The sequence below is a fragment of the Anabrus simplex genome, chromosome 6 (assembly GCF_040414725.1).
Source record: "Anabrus simplex isolate iqAnaSimp1 chromosome 6, ASM4041472v1, whole genome shotgun sequence".
NCBI classification, from domain to species: Eukaryota; Metazoa; Arthropoda; class Insecta; order Orthoptera; family Tettigoniidae; genus Anabrus; species Anabrus simplex.
Window position 1 is genome coordinate 335,652,049 of NC_090270.1, and position 23,368 is coordinate 335,675,416.

The 23,368-nt window shown below is 41.5% G+C and overlaps 1 protein-coding gene across 1 annotated transcript in view; it reads right to left on the reverse strand.

Moving 5' to 3' along the window:
• Nucleotides 1–23,368, reverse strand: part of SecCl (Secretory chloride channel) — a 232,458-nt gene that overhangs the window by 112,013 nt on the left and 97,077 nt on the right. The gene's annotated exons all lie outside the window — the stretch shown is intronic.

Genomic DNA, 23,368 nt, shown 5'->3' on the forward strand with positions numbered 1-23,368 from the left:
ACTCTATTTAATTTATGTCTTCTCTCTGTGTGAGTTCCCCTCTGACTGACCTTAACAAGACACTCTCCTCGTGAAATATGTCCACGTTTGGCATTTTATTAATTGACTGACATATTCTGTTAAATGATTTATCCATACGGTGATCTGTGTTTGACCTTTTAATAAAGAAAGTTAAATTATTTCTGTTACTTCCAAACGGTGCATACAGGTTTATTTTGGTGGAGTAACTCTCGGTATTTGCTTTACCTTTCAAAATTCTATGTAGGTCCTTTACACTCATTAATGTTTTCCTAGCATGTAATATATCTATCCCCAAAGGTGTTATTAAGTCACTACATGCAACATATTTTGTACCGGTTTTAGAGATAGAGAAATACAGATATCTTAAAAATTTTCCTTGAACATTTTCTATCTCTTTTGTACGTTTATTACATGATGGATTCTATACTATAGGTGCATATTGTATACCTGTATAATAGCTTTGATATTTTTCAATTTGTTTGTGTTTCTCATTAGAAATCCTAGGTTCCTATAGGCATTAATTACGGCGTTATTTATGTATATATTGAACTGAAGTTTACTATCAAATATTACTCTTAAATCCTTCTTTTTTTCAACTCGTTTTAGGCTGATGCATCGATAGAGCGATTTGGCCGTGCGTTTAGAGGTGCACAGCTGTAAGCTTGCATTTGGGAGATATTAGGTTCGAGCTCCGTTGTGTACCTTCCCAATCGTAACCCTTTCCCATTCATGCGTCTCCGATAACCTTCGATGTGTTGGTGCGAGATTCAACAAGTACAGTGTAACCACACCAACCAACTGGTACTGTATTTGTACCGGTTCATTGCCAGTTCAAAGACGGGAAAATTTAGGAGGGAAGACCTTGACCTGTCGAAATTTTTATTGGCAGCGTAGTATTTTCCACAGTAGGGGCTGACCTTACCAATTCGTTTTAGACCTCTTTCTAGTCGTCCCTTATGACAGGCACGAGACAGAGTGAGCATGCTTTGCTATAACTGTGTCATGATTATCATGGTTATGATATGAAGTGGCATCCGGAAAGGCCTGGATTTGACGCCCGTAGGCGACCTGAGCGTCCTGATGAGGATGAAATGATGATGAAGACGGCTTAAACGCACATCCCCGTACCAGGGGAATCAACCAATTATGGTAAAAATTCCCGATCCTGCCGAGAATCGAACCCGGGACCCCTGTGACCAAAGCCATGGAGCCATGGTTATGATGATCTACATCTACAGTTATCCTCCTGTACCATTCGGGTGGAGTCACTGGAGTGAACTGTGTCGCATGCGTGAACTTAGGTCGAATACCCTCCCCGTCTTTCTGTGGTGATTGGTACTGTGTTCTCCTACGGTACATGAAGATGTATTTATTGAAACAAACACCCGGTCCTTAAGTCAGGGGAATTAACCATATGAGGCTTAACTCCCCAGCTCGGCCGAAAATCGAAACCGGCATCCTCTGAACCGAAGGCTGTGGTGCTGACATGAGTCTACAGTAATATTCACATCAAGTTACAGAAGAGTATGTAAGAGTTACGACAAAACCGTTGGCACTCTGAAAATCAGAGCATTGTTTTCCGTCTCTAACCTACTTTCACCGAGACCATAGATTCATCGCTGTTGAGGCCTTCGGTTCAGAGAATCCCTGGTTCGATTCTCGGCCGGGTCGGGGATTTTAATCGCGTTTAATTAATTCTTCTGACCCGGGCACTAGCTGTTTGTGTTTGTTCCAACATTTCTCTCTTCATATTCAGACAACACACTACACTACCAACCACCACAGAAATACGCAATAGTGACTACATCCCTCCATATAGGGCTGGCGTCAGGAAGGGCATCCGGCCATAAAACAGGGCCAAATCTACATGTGCGACATAGTTCGCGCCCGCGACCCGACAGATGTGGGAAAAATCGGTAGAAAAAGAAGAAGAAGATAGATTCATCGCTGGCTAGTGTTGTTAAATTATTTTCTGAGTTACCCGATACTAAGAACGAAACCACTTTGAACTCAAGTGCCCAATAAACTTAAGAGGAAAACTAGTGAAGTTATTTCTCAAAACTACTTTTTTATTTCAAGTAGCTTGTGTTATTTATAATCTATCTCTCTGTCATGATTTTATGGCCTTTAAAGTCAATTTGAGATAAGGCGACCTCCAAGAACGTTTCACAGTTACGTTTGCATTCCTAATGCAGTTTATTCCAACGATAATTAAAATATTTATCACCTCCGTGGTCTAGGGATTAGCCAAGACCAACTACAATATCTCAGACCTTAACCGACCTATCGAAACTGTCCATAATGGCGTCAGCTGGAGTGCTAGCATGCGATTGTTTTGATTTGTGTAAGTCGTGTTGCTACCAAATATTTACGGAAATTTGAATATTATTAATCGTACATTTTATTTATTTATAGTCTTAAGAAGGTTATGGATCATCTTTCAGTGCCGTAAGAAGCTGTTTGTTCTCAAAGAGCTTATTTATTCCAACAATATCGGTGGTGAATGAAATGGTTTATGGCTTTTAGTGCCGGGACTGTCCGAGGACATGTTCGGCTCGAGAGGTGCAAGTCGTTTTTTATTTGACACCCGTAGGCGACCTGCGCGTTGTGATGAGGATGAAATGGTGATGAAGACGACACATACACCCAGTCCCCGTGCTAGCGAAATTCAATGATGGTTAAAATTCCCGACCCTGCCGGGAATCGAATCCGGGACCCCTGTGACCAAAGGCCAGCACGCTAACCAATTTAGCCATGGATCTGGACAATATCGGTAATGATTAGGTTAATGTTGATTCTCGTGTTCTTCTCTGAAACTATTTTCTTTATTTTTAGTTGTATGTATGTTGGGTATTCAACCCGAAGGCTGGTTTGATCCTCTGCAGCTCCGCCAACAGCTGTCATAAATAGCCTAGGCGTCAGTGAAGAGGCGTACTAGGGAAATGAGGAGTGAGTTAGTTTCCCGTTGCTTTCCTCACCGAGCCAGCTGATGCTATTACATGTCAGTCTGCCAAGCCCACTGAAATGCGTGCACCAACCGACCCTATGAGCGATATTTTCACACCATTCATAACAGGGACTGGCTGCATAAGGAATGGTATTACTAGCATCACTCATACCTCAGTCACTTTCATATTGTCAAAGCCAAAGATGAGACTGAGACAGGTCAATGAAAGTAACAAATTTGATATAGCCCATACCAGAAGACATAGTGCACTGTAAACACTACATCTCGCTAGCAAAGGCATTATTTTTAGTTATCTATGCAATATGTTTATAGTTTAATGTGCTGTGTGCTTGGATGTAAGTAAGAGGTAGGACACAAGCTTCAGTGTTCCCGTTTCCAATCGACCTAGTATTTAGGCAAAATTAGGCTAAGAGCATTCGTAAGGAAAACTTCGAACAGAATGATAGGCCTAATAATGTTGTGTGTATTAATCATTTTATCATTTTTTGAAATCAAATTTATTGTTAGGGAAGATATTATATACCCACAGAAGGTGGTAATCTAATTCGAGTGCCGCACAAACTTCCGAAGTTAAAACTAATGATGCCTATCCTAGCATTTGCCCTATCAGCCAACGTGCCTTACTACAAAGAAAATTAAATCAGCCCCGGAAAGATCCGGAAAATCGTGACCAAGATTTATGATTTAGAGAATAAATTAATCTTAAACGGTGGTGCAAGAATAATGTAATTAATTTTCAACGTTTTACAATGATCGTGCGTAAACTAAACCTAACCCCAATTCCCGTGAGTGAACATGAGGATTGTGTTCTTTTTTTATATAAAATAAAATTGTACCATCAATTCTGGTGAGTTTTAAGGTGACAAGTGCTTTAGATGGTCAAATGTATCATACAAATATCGCTTGTACCTACTGGAAAATACAGGTGGATTTTGGAGGGTTCAAATTTTGTTGGAGAAATTTGTTTGCGTGATTCGCATAATGGTCTGTGGTTTATAGTGGTGTCGCATAGCATTTCATGTAAGGTTAATAATGTTCTTTGTTGACACCTACTGTATATGTCTTATTTGGTAACCGGAGTTTCACATGTGAAGTATTTTAATACTCTGTGTCTGTTTCAACCTGACGTTGATACAATAATTCTCCCTTCAGTCAGTCAATCAATCAATACTGATCTGCATTTAGGGCAATCGCCCAGGTGGCAGATTCCCTATCTGTTGTTTTCCTAGCCTTTTCCTAAATGATATCAAAGAAATTGGAAATTCATTGAACATCTCCCTTGGTAAGTTATTCCAATCCCTAAGTCCCCTACCTAAAAATGAATATTTGCTGCAGTTTGTTCTCTTGAATTCCAACTTTAACCAACGCCACTCAAACTTATTCGTTTACTAATGTCATTCCACAACATCTCTCCGCTGACAGCTCGGAACATACCACTCAGGTCTCCTTTCTCCCAAACTTTGCAACATTTTTGTAACGCTACTCTTTTGTCGGAAATCACCCAGAACAAATCGAGCTGCTTTTCTTTGCATTTTTTCGAGTTCTTGAACCAGGTAATCCTGGTGAGGGTCCCATACACTGGAACCATACTCTAGTTGGGGTCTTACCAGAGATTTACACTGACTGACAGAGCAAATGCAACACCAAGAAGGAGTGGTCAGAACTTTATGCCAATTGCAGGGTAGACTGACGTCACTGAGGTATGCTCATGATGTGAAATGCGCCGCTGTGCTGCGCACGTAGCGAACGATAAATGGGACACGGCGTTGGAGAATGGCCCACTTCGTACTGTGATTTCTCAGCCGACAGTCATTGTAGAACGTGTTGTCGTGTGCCACAGGACACGTGTATAGCTAAGAATGCCAAGCCACCGTCAACGGAGGCATTTCCAGCAGACAGACGACTTTACAAGGGGTATGGTGATCGGGCTGAGAAGGGCAGGTTGGTCGCTTCGTCAAATCGCAGCCGATACCCATAGGGATGTGTCCACGGTGCAGCGCCTGTGGCGAAGATGGTTGGCGCAGGGACATGTGGCACGTGCGAGGGGTCCAGGCGCAGCCCGAATGACGTCAGCACGCGAGGATCGGCGCATCCGCCGCCAAGCGGTGGCAGCCCCGCACGCCACGTCAACCGCCATTCTTCAGCATGTGCAAGACACCCTGGCTGTTCCAATATCGACCAGAACAATTTCCCGTCGATTGGTTGAAGGAGGCCTGCACTCCCGGCGTCCGCTCAGAAGACTACCATTGACTCCACAGCATAGACGTGCACGCCTGGCATGGTGCCGGGCTAGAGCGACTTGGATGAGGGAATGGCGGAACGTCGTGTTCTCCGATGAGTCACGCTTCTGTTCTGTCAGTGATAGTCACCGCAGACGAGTGTGGCGTCGGCGTAGAGAAAGGTCAAATCCGGCAGTAACTGTGGAGCGCCCTACCGCTAGACAACGCGGCATCATGGTTTGGGGCGCTATTGCGTATGATTCCACGTCACCTCCAGTGCGTATTCAAGGCACGTTAAATGCCCACAGCTACGTGCAGCATGTGCACTCCCGTACCTTCAGGGGCTGCCCAATGCTCTGTTTCAGCAGGATAATGCCCGCCCACACACTGCTCGCATCTCCCAACAGGCTCTACGAGGTGTACAGATGCTTCCGTGGCCAGCGTACTGTCCGGATCTCTCACCAATCGAACACGTGTGGGATCTCATTGGACGCCGTTTGTAAACTCTGCCCCAGCCTCGTACGGACGACCAACTGTGGCAAATGGTTGACAGAGAATGGAGAACCATCCCTCAGGACACCATCCGCACTCTTATTGACTCTGTACCTCGACGTGTTTCTGCGTGCATCGCCGCTCGCGGTGGTCCTACATCCTACTGAGTCGATGCCGTGCGTATTGTGTAACCTGCATATCGGTTTGAAATAAACATCAATTATTCGTCCGTGCCGTCTCTGTTTTTTCCCCAACTTTCATCCCTTTCGAACCACTCCTCCTTGGTGTTGCATTTGCTCTGTCAGTCAGTGTATATGCCCTCTCCTTTACATCCTTACTACAACCTCTGAACACCCTCATAATCATGTGCAGAGACCTGTACCCTTTGTTTACAATCCCATTAATGTGATTACCACAATGAAAATCTTTCCTTATATTAACACCTAGATACTTACAATGATCCCCAAAAAGAACTTTCACCCCATCAACGCAGTAATTAAAACTGAGAGGACTTTTCCTATTTGAGAAACTCACAACCTGACTTTTAACCCTGTTTATCATCATACCATGGCCTACTGTCCATCTCATATCATCGAGATCACGTTGTAGTTGCTCACAATCTTGTAACTTATTTATTACTCTATACAGAAAAACATAACGCCTTACCTCTGATTCCACTTTCTTACTCATATCATTTATATATATATACATATATAAGAAAATATGAAGGTCCAATAATACTGCCTTGAAGAATTCCCCTCTTAATTATTACAGGTTCAGATAAAGCTTCGCCTACTCTATTTCTCTGATATCTATTTTCTAGAAATATAGCAACCCATTCACTCACACTTTTGTCTAGTCCAATTGCACTCATTTTTGCCAGTAGTTCGTTATTTTCCCCTCTGAAATTACATTTAGACTTCCATACGCGATAACGCTAGTTTTGGTGTTTAATTATTCAAATTTTGAGTTAGTGAGTTGCATTTCATGACGTTCGACTTGTGATCTTTTCTTTAGGTGACTCGGAATAAACATGTATAACCTTCTCCTCAACGTCTCATATCGCCCACCGATGTCCGCCATATTTTTTCTGGATTACGGTCTGTTGTAATTGTAGTTGGTCTTGATCCAGCCCAGCACAATTGCATCATTAATACCATCTAGCGGAGGTCTTCTATTTCCATGATCCTCTTTACGGTCGGTCCATTTAAAAGTATTTATTTGTAAGAACTCCGAGTCATTTAGCTTCCAGAACGCATATGGAATAAAATTCAGTCACCCTGACATTTACTTCTGTTAGCAGTCCCAATTGATGTTAAAGAGATTACATTATTATTATTATTATTATTATTATTATTATTATTATTATTATTATTATTATTATTATTATTAAATCCACAACCTGTTTCCAGTCATTCAACAGGGTCAGGAATGGAATGAATGAACCCCCATCTAGCAGCGAGGATAGGAATTGTGTCGGCTGCCGAAGCCTGTCGCAATCCTCTGGGGCAATGATTAATGAATGACAGATGAAATGAAATAATATTGGAGAGCGTTGCTGGAATTAAATATGACAGGGAAAACCGGCGTACCCGGAGAAAACCCTGTCTTGCCTCCGCTCTGTCCCGCACAAATCTCGCATAAAGTGACCTGGATTTGAACCACGGAACCCAGCGGTGAGAGGCCGACGCGCTTCCGTCTGAGCCACGGAGGCTATTATTATTATTATTATTATTATTATTATTATTATTATTATTATTATTATTATTATCATTATTATTATTATTATTATTGTAGTTGTTGTTGTTGTTGTTGTTGTTGTTGTTGTTACGGAGTTTCCGTAGATCACACAAGTATAAGAAGCCCCTGGGATGAATGGGTGGACAAGGAATTAACTATAGCAGAACTTAAAAAAACAAATTTTGAAATGTTATTTCTGTCCTTTTTTCTGAGTTTATAATTGGAGAAATAGACAATCTGAATGAATAACAACCATATAATGAGTTCGTCAGCTCTAACAATATAGTCCTAATATCTGGTACAAAACTTGAAATAATTACAAAAGTTAATTTACAACATTTACAAGAGCACGATTTGCTCCTATCGTTTACACTACAGCGGAGTCTGCGCTGCAAATATAGTCCAGTCTCGCAAAGGCATCAGTTTTCTTATGGCGCACTTACAACCTATCGGTTGTCCTCAATTAAAGTATTTATTCACAGTTGCCCCGATGTGGGCTAATCTATTTCTCAACAGTTATAGGTTTCACTGTTCCCAAAGGGAACTAACCCCAGAAATACTCTACACACAACTATGAATTTACAGGGGCATGATTGCCCATACTAAGTGGCTTTAGTGCAAAAGTAAACATGACTGGCCATAAACAAACGGCTAGGAGGCAAAACACATGCCCTCGTTTTAGAAATAGTTAAAACCCTAAGTGGGCTTATGGCCCAAAAATACAGAGGCTAAGCCTATGCTACACCGGGGTGACGAGGTGAGAAACGTTAATGCCAAAGTAGTATTAAGAAATGTATAGGTTTTAAACTTTAGTCACCCCATTCCAAGTTGAATGGGAACCAACAAAGGGGTAATCACTCCTTGTTCCCTTACGTTACATATTTCCCAGTAGTGAATAGAACAGCTTCCTCAGATTTGCCGAAGATTCTACATTTATAGCACCAAATTTATACATTTACATTAAAATAAAGGGGTTTAAACCTTCCCCTCAAACTATCCGCAGGAACTATCACATGTCTATGAACATTCTGCCATTACCTTGAATCGACGGGCCTTCCTCACGTACGCTGCGCCCCTGCCTCATGGTTCACTTCAATTCACCCTCCTCACATAGGAGCAATTCAGAAAATACGCACCTAAAGCACCCTGATTTTATAGTACTTGTAAGGGGAAGCTTCCAGAACTCTTTACTGATAGGCTGAATTCCAGTACACACCCCCAATTTTAATTGGCTAAAGAAAATATTTACACGCTTCCGAAAGGTTGATTACTATTGAAGAAGGAGCCAGCTGAGGCGTTGAAAACGTTGATACATAAACAAAAGCATCCTAAGGTCTGCCAACTGCAAAAAAAACAATCGTTTGAGAAAAAGTTCTAGTTCATCTCGCTAGAGGGAGCAACTAAACCGATGATAGAGACATCTAACAATTGAACACCAAAGTATCTTGTAGTACAGCAGTTCAAGTTTGTTTACATAGATGGCCTTATAGAAGACCCGCGTATAACTGGCCGGGGAAGGTGTGAACCCGGTACAATCATTATTAGCGAAATCTCCTTATATTGGAAGACGGTAACCAAATAACTCAATCAACTTTTTCTGTGGGTTCTTCTTGTTGTTCCAGTAGGCCTTCATTCTTTCATCATCATTATTATTATTATTATTATTATTATTATTATTATCATTATTATTATTATTATTATTATTATTATTATTATTATTATTATTATTATTATTATTATTATTATTATTATTATTGTCACCTCCTTTTGTGTAGCGGTAGTGTGCCTGCCTCTTACTGGCACCTTTTTTCGAAGAAAACAAAATAAAATGAATTGGATATTTTTCTGGATATTCCTATCATACTTTCTTTGTAGTGTTAGTTTATGGCTTAAAGTAAAGCTTGTTTGTCCGCTTTTGTTACGTTTCAATAGATGATTGAAACATTATTGAAGTTTCTGTAAACTTCCCTTCTAAAATCATAATTTTCTCCTATTAACTATTTCGTATTTCGGAGTTAGAAAAAGAAAGAGATAATTTTCCTCTTGCTCTTTTTAATCTTTCCAAGCTTTTGGCTACTGGAATACAATAGAGTAGGGGGTGGTATTCTCACACTTTAAACAAATTGTTCTTATCAAGGACAATATAACGGTATCCGTTAGTAGCAACGTAGCAGCAAACAAATAGTCATCATCATCATCATCATATTCTTTCGCCGCAGCCATTGCTATCTATCTTGAGCCAGTCTTTTAAACTCAGCGTAGGTCTTGCAGTTCATCCTCAGAAGAAGGTTCTTGAAATAAGACACCCTGGGTCGTCCTCTTCTTCCTTTCCCTGCAGTTCTTCCTTAAATTATGTTACAGAGGAACTCCTCATGCCGCAGAATGTGACCAATAAATTGTATTTTCCTTTTTTTCAATTTCAGTTACCAGATTCCATTCTTCTCCTCTCTCTCTATGGATTTCGGTATTGCTCTTCATTTCAGTCCACCTTATCCTCTGCATTCTTCTCCAGATGCACATTTCAACTGATTCTAGTTTTTTTCTTTTCCTGCTCTCCTAAGGTCCAGCTTTCGCAACCGTACAGCAGCACGCTCCATTAAAAGGTTTTTGCAAAGGCCTTCCCAGTTTGAATATCTATACATTTGTTGGCCTGCAGATCCTTTTTATCTTGGAATGCTCTCTGTGCCATTGCTGTCCTTTTCGTGTCTTCTGATATGCTCCGAATATCACTCGTGATCAGCGTTCCCAGGTAGCAAAACTGTTTCACTTATTCAGTTTTATCAGGCCAATTTTGAAGTGTGTTATAGGTATTCTCTTGGATTTATATATTGTCATGGTTTTGTTTTCCTGGTATTAATTTTGAGGTTCCATTTGCCTAAAGTTTCTGCTAGTATGTTAATCATTCTCTGCATACATTTGCCTGTTTCTGCTAGTATGGAAATATCATCAGCAAATCTTATAGAATGTACTTGTTTACCATTAATTTTGATCCCAGCTGTTTTCTCCTTCAAATAGTAAATATGAAAAATATTAAAATACAATTTCATCCAAATATCTGAAGATATCACCTTATCCAAGAGTTTAATTCAAAATGGTGTTCTGCAAGGAGATCCGATTAGCCCATTACTGTTTGACGTCATGATAGCAGACATTACAAATATCAGTTCAGCAATACTTCTACTCTATGCAGATGATATGGTAATAGGTTCAGAAGACAGAGAAGACCTCCAGAAGGTACTAAACAGACTTACAGTACTTCATGGGGCCTAAAATGGTTTACAAATAAATAACGAAAATACTAAACAAATTACTTTCAGAAGAGGTGGTTAATTCTCTCCAAAAGATACATTGACCCTTTAAAATAAACCTCTAGAATTACTATCAAAATGCAAATATCTCGGAGTTATTGGCATCTTTCAACAATCTTATCAAGAAAGAGCAACATCAGCAGTAAAAGCAATTTACAACATTCAACAACCACAAAAACTTTCAACAAAAACAGCAGTGATACTATTTAAAACAGCTATAGCACCAATAGCAACTTATGGGATCCATATAATCTGGGATAAACTTAAAATTAACGACCTGATAACGCTAGAGAAAGCTAAAGTTCGTTATATGAAACGAATCCTGGGTATCGGGAAGACAGCACCATTAAGACTCACCTATGTCTTACTAAAAGAAAATGTCTTCATAGAAGACATCAGATAAACCTGCCAAACACTAAGGCTTACGAGACCACATTCTAAATTCTCATAGAAAAACGCAGCTATATCTGGTGCGACTTTTATTCAACAGATGCCATAATGACGTATGACTGGAAACAAGCAAATTACGAGCTTCGACACGTAATACCACGATATGCAATACACGGTTTTCATTATAATTTCTGCTAAAATAAGAGATTTCATCACCCGAATGAAAAATGTGTGTGTGAAATGCACGATGGACACAGTGAAAGATACCATGCAATATCTGCAGCAAAAGACTAATATCAATAACAAAACTTGGACTAGAGCAACGTAAAACAGTTTTTGTATTTTGCAGATTGTGCGCATTTTCGTTAATAATAAATACGAAACCATTACAGTTAATCTGGGGTTAATTTATTTCAAAATTTAACTGCTTTCGTTGTTTTCAAATCACAAAACACTTGTTTTTAAGTGAATGTGAAGAAAACATCGCAAGTGGCGGTAGATTTACTGCAGTTCAAGGGGGAAACAATTATGATGATGCTGGGCACGATTGTTGGATATTAACTCAGTAAAAAGACGTCATTTTTTCTATTTGTTTTACGTCGCACCGACACAGATAGGTCTTAGGCGACGATGGAACAGAAAAGGTCCTAGGAATTGGAAGGAAGCGGCCGTGACGTTAATTAAGGTACAGCCCGAGCATTTACCTGGTGTGAAAATGGGAAACCACGGAAAACCATCGTCAGGGCTGCCGACAGTGGGGTTCGAATCCACTATCTCCCGGATGTGAGCTCACAGCTGCACGCTCCTAACCATACGGCCAACTCGCCCGGTAAATGACATCTTCCAGAGAAATGAATGGCTTTACGCGAAAAACAAAATGCTAAGTTGTAAGGTGTGCCAAGATTGTACAAATATAGGACTGGTGAATAAATTAAAACTATCTTGCGTTGTTCACATTTCTCTCTCTCTCTCTCTCTCTCTCTCTCTCTCTCTCTCTCTGTGGGACTTTTCAGCCTTGGTGGCACGTAAATTATCAACAAATACGATTCTCTCCCTTCTTTTGTCAATATTCACGGAGAAAGGTTTTTAACTGCAGCGAACATCATCGTTTGGAGTGAATCATCTGCGACTTCTGCGCAAGGAATGATGTCACTGAAGGATAAGGTACAGTATCTTCTTAGCGGCGATGCTGGTCTGGATTAAGAGATTTCCTCGCCGACTTACCGCGCTTAACACTCTTTCTTCAGTGTCACCACGGTATTATGTTTGTGAATTCTGGGAGGACTTCCATATCCCTGTCCTTCCTGGTCTTTTCCACACTTCTTCTTCACCTTTCGATTAATGAGGGAGTGATATTTTCCCCTCTAAACAGCTTTCAACATGTCCGACTCATTGGCTGAATGGTCAGCGTTGAGGCCTTCGGTTCAGAGTGGTTAGTGGAGGCCCGGGTTCGGTTCCCGGCTCTGCCTCGAAATTTGAAAATTGGTACGAGGGCTGGAATTGGGTTCACTCAGCCTCGGGAGGTCAACTAAGTAGAGGGGGTTCGATTTCCACCTCAGCCATCCTCGAAGTGGTTTTTCCTGGTTTCTCACTTCTCCTCCAGGCAAATGCCAGGATGGTGCCTAACTTCAGGCCACGATCGCTTTCTTCCCTCTTCCTTGTCTCTCCCTTCCTAATCTTCCCATCCCCCCACACTAGGCCCCTGTTCAGCATAGCAGGTGAGACCACCTAGGCTAGGTTCTGGTCCTCCTCCCCAGTTGTATCCTCCCGACCCAAAATCTCACGCTCCAGGACACTGCCATGAGGCGGTACAGGTGGGATACCTCACTGGGTTCGAGGGAAAACCAACCCTTCAACGGATTAATAAAGAGAGAAGAAATTATTGTTCATTCATGCGTATCACTGCACAAACCTCTCCGCCAGCCTCTGTTTATACTGCAGAAATGTGTGCTTAACTCTATTTCTTTCTAGAGCCAGTAACCGGACCTCATTGTATTATCATAAAGAATTCGACAAAAGACTTACTGTTAGTACGAGCATATCAGGGCTGTTTTAACACCTTAAACCGAGGTCGATACCTGCAGTCTCTTAAGTGCGGCCAGTATCCAGTATTCGGGAGATAGTGGGTTCGAACCCCACTGTCGGCAGCCCTGAAGATGATTTTGCGTGGTTTCCCATTTTCACACCAGGCAAATGCTGGGGCTGTACCATAATTAAGGCCAAAGCCGCTTCCTTCCAACTCCTAGGCCTTTACTATTCCATCGTCGCCATAAGACCTATCTGTGTCGGTGCGACCTAAAACCAATAACAAAAAATAAGTTACATACTCGTTAATTTCATCTAATGCAGGGCCTCTCAAAGGCCCAAAATCTCACGCGTGCAAACTGGGGCGCAGAGTTCCTGTGCACAGTGCATCGGTCCCGCTCGGCTCCGCTCGGACCAACGCTTCGTCTCTGGGCTACTCGGCTAAGCTCGGCTCGGATTTGGAGCGCTACGGAGCAAGTGAAGAAGAGGGAAACAGGGGGAGCGAGCGAGACAGGCGTGAGGAAAGAGAGAGACAGCGCTATTGCTCCAAATCGAGGAGTGGGGGTCTGCACTCTGGTCAACTAAGCGAAGTCGTCTTTTGCACTGTGCACCCTGAGAGGCCCTGATCTAATGAATAATGTATCGTATATAATGTTATTTGCTGTATAAGGTGTAGTTAGATATTTCCGCAGTTTTTACTTCCTCAGTAAGCAGTTTTCTTATCCTCAGGTGAGGATAAGGTAAGGTTTAGCATCGGAATTATTTTCTCGAATCATCAGACATGATCTGAGATAATTTAACTTCAACTGTGACCTTTTAAATTTCACTTTGAATTTGTCGCAAGAGACGTGGGCACCTCCAAACTATGTGGACGAGGAAGATGAGAAAATATCTGAATTCGAATAACCTAACGTCTAATATGACGCTGGACAGAACATCCTAGACCCGAACGGGGAAAATGTGTTTGTGTGCCGAATCATTGTGCATCTAGGTAAATGCAACGTCCATGGCACCTATCTCGGAGGACGAATCGCGATTTGACCACTAGCAGTACATCAAATACGAAAGGAACTTGGAGGAGTTCGGAAGCATAGCGAGTGAAAAATTATGTAATGGCTAGTCACATTCTCTGAACACGTGTCCTAGAAATACTGGATAAAGGGGACTGACGCCTATAGTGATAAACGGAACAGGACATAGATATAATTGGACGTTTATCTTCCCATAGACGAGCACAAAAGCAAATCAGCACCGAGTATTTCACCAATAATAATAGTGGCGTATGGCCCCGCAGAGGCCAGGTGCAGGTCTTTTTCTAGTAGACGGCCTATAGGCTACCTGCATGCCTGTGAGGATGGGGCCCTGCCTAAGATGATTTCTAATGGAATCGCTGTATGCAAAAAGGGCTTCAGTCATAAAAGTTAAAATTTTGGCAAATTAAAAAAAACTGTGTATCTTTGTCTGACGATTCTTTAAGGAAACAATTTTAAGTAGATGATGTCTATCAGTGGTATCAGGGTAGCGATTATATTTATCGTATCCCCGTTGCCCGGTTTTTGAGTAAAAAGAATATTTGGACTGAAGCCCTTTCTGCATAGTGCAATTTGCATTAAAATTATTATATTATATTTTGAAGCTCATAAAGAACTTTTAATCTGTCGAACAATTAAAAATTTCAATATCCGTGCATTTTACAGAATAATTAAATTTAAGTTAGAAAAATACGAGGGGCGTAAGTTACTATATTGTTTTGCACTTTATTTTTTGTACGTCGGGTATGGTTCACATTTCATTTTTGAAGGTGTTGACGTGTAACTAGTGTCTTGTTCCACCGTTTGGTAGCAGCACACGCACAGGGGCCAACGAATGCACTCGCCATAGCCATTTCATAACAACACTGTCAGCGAAGGAGCAGACAACATGGAAAGCAATCGTCATGGACAGCGCCTTACGACTTGGTCCCTGTGGACAGAAGGCGTGACCACTGCAGAAATTCATCGGCGCTTAGTGACAGTCGGTGGAGAACATGCGCCATCTCGGAAAACAGATTACAACTGGGTGAGGAAGGTTGGAAAACAGGGCGCAAATCGGTGGACAAGGGAACCAGTTCTGGAAGGAATGTGACAGTGACAACACCAGCCAACATTGCGAGGGTCGAACAGGCCATACAAGGAAACAAATGCATCACATTTACGGAAATGGAGGCAGCCACGGGAATTAGCCGAAACACCCTGCAGCGGATCGTGCACGACCACTTAGAGTTGCGGAAGGTGTCATCCACGTGCGTGCCTAGACTCTTGTCTGCAAACGAAAAGCAGAGGCGTGTGGACGTATGCAGAGAACTTCTGCAACGCCATGATCAAGATCCAGACGACTGCATGGCTAGGCTTCCGACTGGTGATGAGACATGGCTCCATTACCATGAGCCGCAAACGAAACAACAATCGATGCAATGGAAGCATACGGAGAGTCCACCACCAAAGAAATGTCGAACATGAAGAAACCTCTGCGTGGTCGCCGTTTTGCGGATTTTGCATAACTGGACACAGCTGTCAAGAGATGGGTACGTATCACTCAGAAAGAATGGTTTCAGGAAGGTCTGGAGAGACTGACATCGATGGCCAAAGTGCATACAGTTACAAGGAGATTATGTTGAGAAGGTGGACGTAACAACCGATGTGTAATATACTTCATTTGGGTAGAAAAAATAAAATATAAAACAATATAGTATGCCCTTCGTATATAATGTACCGAGCTCGATAGCTGCTGTCGCTTAAGTGCGGCCAGTATCCAGTAATCGGGAGATAGTGGGTTCGAGCCCCACTGTCGGCAGCCCTGAAGATGGTTTTCCGTGGTTTCCCATTTTCACACCAGGCAAATGCCGGGGCTGTACCTTAATTAAGGCCACGGCCGCTTCCTACCCACTCCTAGCCCTTGCCTGTCCCATCGTCGCCATAAGACCTATCTGTGTCGGTGTTTCAGTCTTCGTCCTCTCTTGCCTCACTGGTCGGCCAATCCAAAATTGATCTGTAAAATTGCTCACTCTCACTGGGTAAGTATGGCAATACCTTTCTGAGATCCTCTACTTTTTCTAACTAATTAATGTTATTTGCTTTACGTCCCACTAAGTACTCTTTTACGGTTTTCGGAAACGCCGAGGTGCCGGAATTTAGTCCCACAGGAGTTCTTTTACGTGCCAGTAAATCTACCGACACGAGACTGACGTATTTGAGCACCTTCAAATACCACCGGAGTAAGCCAGGATCGAACCTGCCAAATTGGGGTCAGAAGACCAGCGCCTTAACCGTCTGAGCCACTCAACCCGGCCTACATTTTCTGGTTTAATGAGTACTTCACCATCACGATAAGCTTTAGCTTGGGATAAAATTGGAGTAAACTTTCCGAGAAGTGACAGCCGGAAGGTAATTTTTACCAGGCCTCGGACAAATGTGTGTGCTGTTATTTGGCCAGGCTTTCTTGCTCCATACTTCAAAAAATGGACGTTACTGATGTCGAATTGAACTTTATGATCTCTTTGGACGTCTTTTGACTTTGTATCCTCTGAAATGATAGTCTTTTTAGAACAAATCAGCCACAAGCCCTTGAAATCTACAATATCATTAGCACATACTTCTTTGACAGTGAACTTAAACTTCGTGATACTGGCAGCAAGTTCCTGGATTGTATAAGCGCGATCATAGCGTCTAAGGTTTCTTTTTATTATAATGAAATCAAGGTCGCACGGAAGATATGAATATCCGGTTATTGGAAAGAAGTGTAAAACCTCTGTGCACCTTCCTGTGTCCGTCAAGACAAGCAGATATCTGGGTAAAGCATGATTTTTATTTTGACCCCTGCAATTGTCTGAAAACAGATGTATCTTTGTTACATCTGGGGGAATATCTTTCAGATGAAAATAAAATGAAATGGCGTATGGCTTTTAGTGCCGGGAGTGTTCCAGGACATGTTCGACTCGCCAAGTGCAAGTATTTTGATTTGACTCCAGTAAGCGACCGGCGCGTCGTGATGAGGACGAAATGATGATGAAGACGATGCATACACCCAGCCCCCGTGCCAGCGAACTTAACCAATGATAATTCAAATTCCCGACCCTGCCGAGATTCGAACCCGGGATCCCTGTGACCAAAGTCCAGCACGATAACCATTTAACCATGGGGGCGAACCTTTAAGATAATCATGCAGGAATGAACAAACCTCGTTAGGCTCTTTCCTTCCTTCGCCCTCATGGTAGATATAGGCTACAGTTTTGCTGTGTTTTTTAATACTGCATATACAAAAAACACTGTCACTCAGCTGTCGGAAACAACATTGTTTGGACTGGAATCTGTGGCAGTTTGATGTTCTGCATGTAATCAAAACATATTGCAAACACGTTCCTTTCTTGTTCAGCGTCTTGGGATATAATTTTTTGCTTCGGTTCTTGTGAACAAGTAGTTCTGCAGCAGCTACACCCTTCGTAGTTTTATTGAGATGAGGACTCGTGAGTTTCAGACTAACCTCCTCACAAACGCAGCACGAATCCACTAGCGGTCGACCAAAGCGAGATTATAGTTTTCCTTAAAATATCTATGAAATGTACAATAGGCTATTTTGACAGTAGGGTGTTTCTCCTTGAATAGCCGGTGCATTGTTTTGACGTTCAGGTTTGAATGCAGGTACTTAATGCACTTGCCTGAGTAACGGCTTTCCTTTGATGGAAATTATTCTACATGCTCTCGAATAAGAGCCAGTGTTTCACTGGAAAGAACATTTACACTTCCATTTTGACCTCGTTTGTCTAGAGGGCTTATCCCGTTAGCTGCTAAGAACCGTATTCGTTTCACTCTGTTCTCAGAAGTAGATAAAAGGGATAGGAATGCCGTTACACATACATTCTTCTTTAACTCATTCACCAATACATGCTATTTAAACAAATTGAAATTTTTTCTATCACTATTTTCCTTTCTTTTGTGGCGACATCGTACAGGAAGAATGTCTATCAATTCCTGAATGAAAATGTCCTGCTCATTCTTGGACTTCAAGTCATGAAATCGCACCAGGATTGAGTCTTGATCTGCGCCCGACAAGGACAGAAAGCACTGCATTCTACAACTGTAAAACAGAAACGCAGTAGCATTTACGTTAAAATAAATTGGTTAGAATGAATATTAAACTATTTTTTCTGTTCCTTTTCTCTTGAAGAGGACAAAGCATTAAAATAAAATATAACCTAAACGTGACTGAAATATATTAATGCGAGATAGGGTAATGCTTATTCCTTCATGTTTGTAAACAGAAACATATAAATAACAGAATAAAACAGATACTAAAACTTACCCACATGTGGGACCAGTTTTCCTTTCTGCAATTCCTTTGCCTTTGTAGTTTCCCCCTTTAACCTTGCTGCTTTTATTTTATTTATTTTCCATACATTCGGATCATTCTTTCCTTTTCTTCTACTTTCGTCCATATTAATTTGATAAGTTGAGAAAAACAATATTCAATCCATTATATCACTGTTTTCACCGTTACATAACATGCAACATCCAGCTGTTAAACCAAATAATTAGTATCAACAGTGAACGCGACATTGTCGCCAGCATAATAGTTTATAGTGGGTAGTGTGTGTTCGTTGTGATATGAAGAAAGGGCTTCAGTCCCGGACTGAAGCCTTTCTTGGAGATATCACTTAACACTAGCAACTTATATCTTTGCCTGGGCATATAGGAATAACGCCCTTTCATTACAAATCGATTTAATAAACGCTATTATACCATTTTTAAGAAAAACTCATTTTCGACAAAATGTGGGCTCAGGCCCGTTTTGCATATACCGATTCATTATAATGAAGAGGGCACATAGACACCCAGACATTGGAATTAACCAATGAATTCGAGAAGTCATACAGACTGTGTCGCAATTGACCTGTCCATGGCATTTGACAAGGTACAGTAGTTGGTAGGAAATCACTGGCAAAAATGAGTGCATTTGGACTAGACAAAAGAGTGATTGAATGTATAGCTATATTTTTAGAAAATAGAACTCAGAGATTAGAGTAGGTGAAGCATTAACTGATCCTATAATAATTAAGAGGGGAATTCCTCTAGTCAATATTATTGGACATTTATGTTTACTTATATATAGGTGTAAATTATATGAATAAAGAACTGGAATCAGAGTAAAGGCTTTATGCGGATGGTGTCATACTGTATAGAATAATAGGTGACAAGATTGTATAAAGGGCACTAGGAAAGTTTTGCAATACGCAAAAACGGTTGACTGGACACCTTAATTATGGTGGGAGGTGAAAAGAGGGGTGAAAACCGGTCTAGAAGACAGCAAGGCGTGACCTTCACACCAGTTGTTGCCAAGCAGTGGGATTGAAAGCAAGTTTAGACGTCAGTGTGGTCTAAAGCTGAATATCGCGCAATTATCCGCTACAATTTTGCGCGTGGATTTACTGTCGACCAGTGCCTGGAGGAACAGCCTCCTGTGCTGGGGAAATACTGTCCACATCGGACAACAATTTTCCAATGGTACAAAGAGTTCCAGAGGGGAAATTTTCAGGTTGAAGACCATCCTCGTTCTGGACGACCGGCTGAATCAGTGACTGAGGAAACATTGAAGCTGTGAGGAAAATATTGCAGCAAGAGAGGCGGTTGACATATCGGCAGGTAGAAGAGACCCTCCACATCCCTGCACCAACTATTCATTTAATTCTACACGACCATCTCCATGTTAGAAAGGCTTGTTCCCTTTGGGTGCCCCATTCATTTTCAGAGGAACAAAGGGCACATCGAGTGAAATGGTGCCGAAAAATGCTAAAAAAGTTTGATAATTGGACTTCGCGTAACGTCAATAGCATCGTCACAGGTGACAAAACTTGACTTTATTATTACGATGTCCCAACAAAATCCCAGTACAAGGTGTGGCTGTTTGAAGGTGAGGGTACTCTTGTGACTGTGCTAAAGTTAAGGTCAGTGAAGAAAAGGATGATTGCAGTATTCGTCACTAAACGGGGCATCCTGACTCGGGTTGTGCTAGAAACACAAAGGACAGTTACTGCGAAGTGGTACAGTGAGACTTGTCTGCCTCAGGTCATCCAGGCTCTCAAGCAGCTCAGTCCAAGGTCACGGCTCAACACTTGGCTCTTGCATCACGACAATGCTCTAGCACATCGATCTAATGTAACAATGGATTTTCATGCCAGATCAGGGTTGACTGTGCTTGAACACCCTCCATACAGTCCTGATCTTGCCCCATGTGAATTCGCACTCTTCCCAGAAGTGAAGATGAAGCTGAAAGGGCGGCGTTTTGCATCCGACGAGGAGCTTCTGCCATCATGGGATCAAGAGTGTGAAAATGTAATCGAAGAAAAGTGGCAGAGTTGGTTCAGTGACTGGTTTCGACGTATGGAGAAGTGTATTGAGTGGAGTGGAAATTATTTTGAAAAAGTCTAAAGCGTTCACTCACATTGCAAAACTTTCCTAGTGCCCTTTGTAAGCAACTGCAAAACGACCTCGATAATGTTGTGAGATGGACAGCATGCAATGGTATGATGATAAACAGTGTTTAAAGTCAGGTTGTGAATTTCAGTATTAGGAAAAGTCCTCTCCGTTTTAATTACTGTGCTGATAGGGGTCACTATAAGTACCTAGGTGTTAATATAAGGCACGATTTTCATTGGAGTAATCACATAAACGATATTGTAAATAAAGAGTACAGATCTTTACACGTTGCTATGGGGGTGTTTAGGAGTCGTAGTAAATATGTAAAGGAGAGGGCACATAAGGCTCTGGTAAGACCCCAACAGGAAATATGATTCCATAAACGATATTGTAAATAGAGTACAGAACTCTACACGTGGCTATGGGGGTGTTTAGGAGTCGTAGTAAATATGTAAAGGAGAGGGCATATAAGGCTTTGGTAAGACCCCAACAGGAAATATGTTTCCAGTGTATGGGACGCTCACTAGGATTACTTGACTCGAGAACTGGAAAAAAAATCCAAAGCAAAGTAGCTCGATTTGTTCTGGGTAATTTCCGAAAAAAGAGTAGCGTTACGAAAATATTGCAAAGTTTGGTCTGGGAAGACTTAGGAGACGAACTGCTCGACTAAGTGTTGTTCGGAGCTGTCAGTGGAGAGATGGCGTGGAACGACATTAGTAGACGAATAAGTTTGACCGGTGTTTTTCAAATGAGGAAAGAGCACAATACGAAGATAAAGTTGCAATTCAAGAGGACAAATTGGGGCACATATTCGTTTACAGGAAGAGGAGTTAGGAACTAAAATAATTCACCAAGGGAGGTGTTCCATAAATTTCCAAATTCTTTGCAGTTATTTAAGAAAATATTAAGTAAAAAATAGATAGGGAATCTGCCACCTGGGCGACTACCCTAAATATAGATCACTGGTGACTGAAAATCACCGACCCGGCCGGGAATCGAACCCGTAACCTCCTAGACCAAAGACCAGCACGCTAACCATTTAGCCTCGGAGCCAGACATACTTTTGCCAGGAGAAATAAATTGAATGTATTATATCGATGTCAGATCACTTTGAAGAAATTTGAACTTAGTGGGTTTTATTGTTTTACAATAAGCTTTACGTCGCACCTAAACAGATAGGTCTTAAGGCGACGAATTTCAAGATAGTATCATTGATACATTACCAATTCAAGCTTAGTAATACTCCTTATCAGGTGATGCAAAACGAAAAGAAATCACGGATGACGAAAATAGACTTCGCTAATCTAATTTTAATCCCGTTATACGTTCACTTGGTAACTGACTATCGTTATTGCTATGCACACTTCCTTCTGTTTAAGAGTCTCAGACACTTAATTACCTTCTGAAAATCAAAATACTTATGACACTAATGTTTAGTTTATTATTACTTATATATGCGAATGAGCCCATTAGAACTATGCAAACCGGGCAAGTTGGCCGTGCGGTTAGGGGCACGCGACTGTGAGCTTGCATCCGGGAGATAGTGGGTTCCAACCCCACTGTTGGCAGCCCTGAAGATGGTTTTCCATGCTTTTCCATTTTCACACCAGGTAAATGCTGAGGCTGTACCTTAATTAATGCCATGCCAGCTTCCTTCCAACTCCTAGACCTTTCTTGTCCCATGGTCGCCATAAGACCTATCTGTGTCCAGTGCTCAATCAATCAATCAATCAATCAATCAATCAATCAATCACTACTGATCTGCATTTAGGGCAGTCGCCAAGGTGGCAAATTCCCTACCTGTTGTTTTCCTAAACTTTTCTTAAATGATTCCAAAGAAATTGGAAATTCGTTGAACATCTCCCTTGGTAAGTTATTCCAATCCTTAACTCCCCTTCCTATAAACGAACATTTGCCCCAGCTTGACCTCTTGAATTCCAGCTTTATCTTCATATTGCGAACGTTCCTACTTTTAAATACACCACTCAAACTTATTCGTCTACTGATGTTCTCCCACGCCATCTCTCCACTGACAGCTCGGAACATACAACTTAGTCGAGCAGCTCGTCCCCTCTCTCCCAAGTCTTCCCAGCTCAAACTTTGCAACATTTTTGTAACGCTACTCTTTTGTCGGAAATCACCCAGAACAAATCGAGCTGCTTTTCTTTGGATTTTTTCCATGTCTTGAATCAAGTAAGCCCGGTAAAGGTCCCATACACTGGAACCATACTCTTGTTGATGTGGTACCAGAGACTTATATGCCCTCTCCTTTACACCCTTACTACAACCCCTAATAGCCTCATAACCATGTGCAGAGATCTTTACCCTTTATTTACAATCATATTTGCGTGATTACCCCAATGAAGATCTTTCCTTCTATTAATACATAGGTATTTACAATGATCCCCAAAGGGAACTTTCACCCCATCAACGCAGTAATTAAAACTGAGAGGACTTTTTCTATTTTCGAAACTCACAACCTGACTTTTAACCCCGTTTATCATCATACCATTGCCTACTGTACATCTCACAACATTATCCAGGTTATTTTGAGGTTGCTCGCAAACTTGTAACTTATTTATTACTCTGTACCGAATAACATCATCTGAAAAAAGCCTTATCTTTGAGTCCATTTCTTTACACATATCACTGTCATATATAAGAAAACATGAAGGTCCAATAATACTGCCTTGAGGAATTCCCCTCTTAATTATTACAGGGACGATAAAGCTTCGCCTACTCTAATTCTCTGAGTTC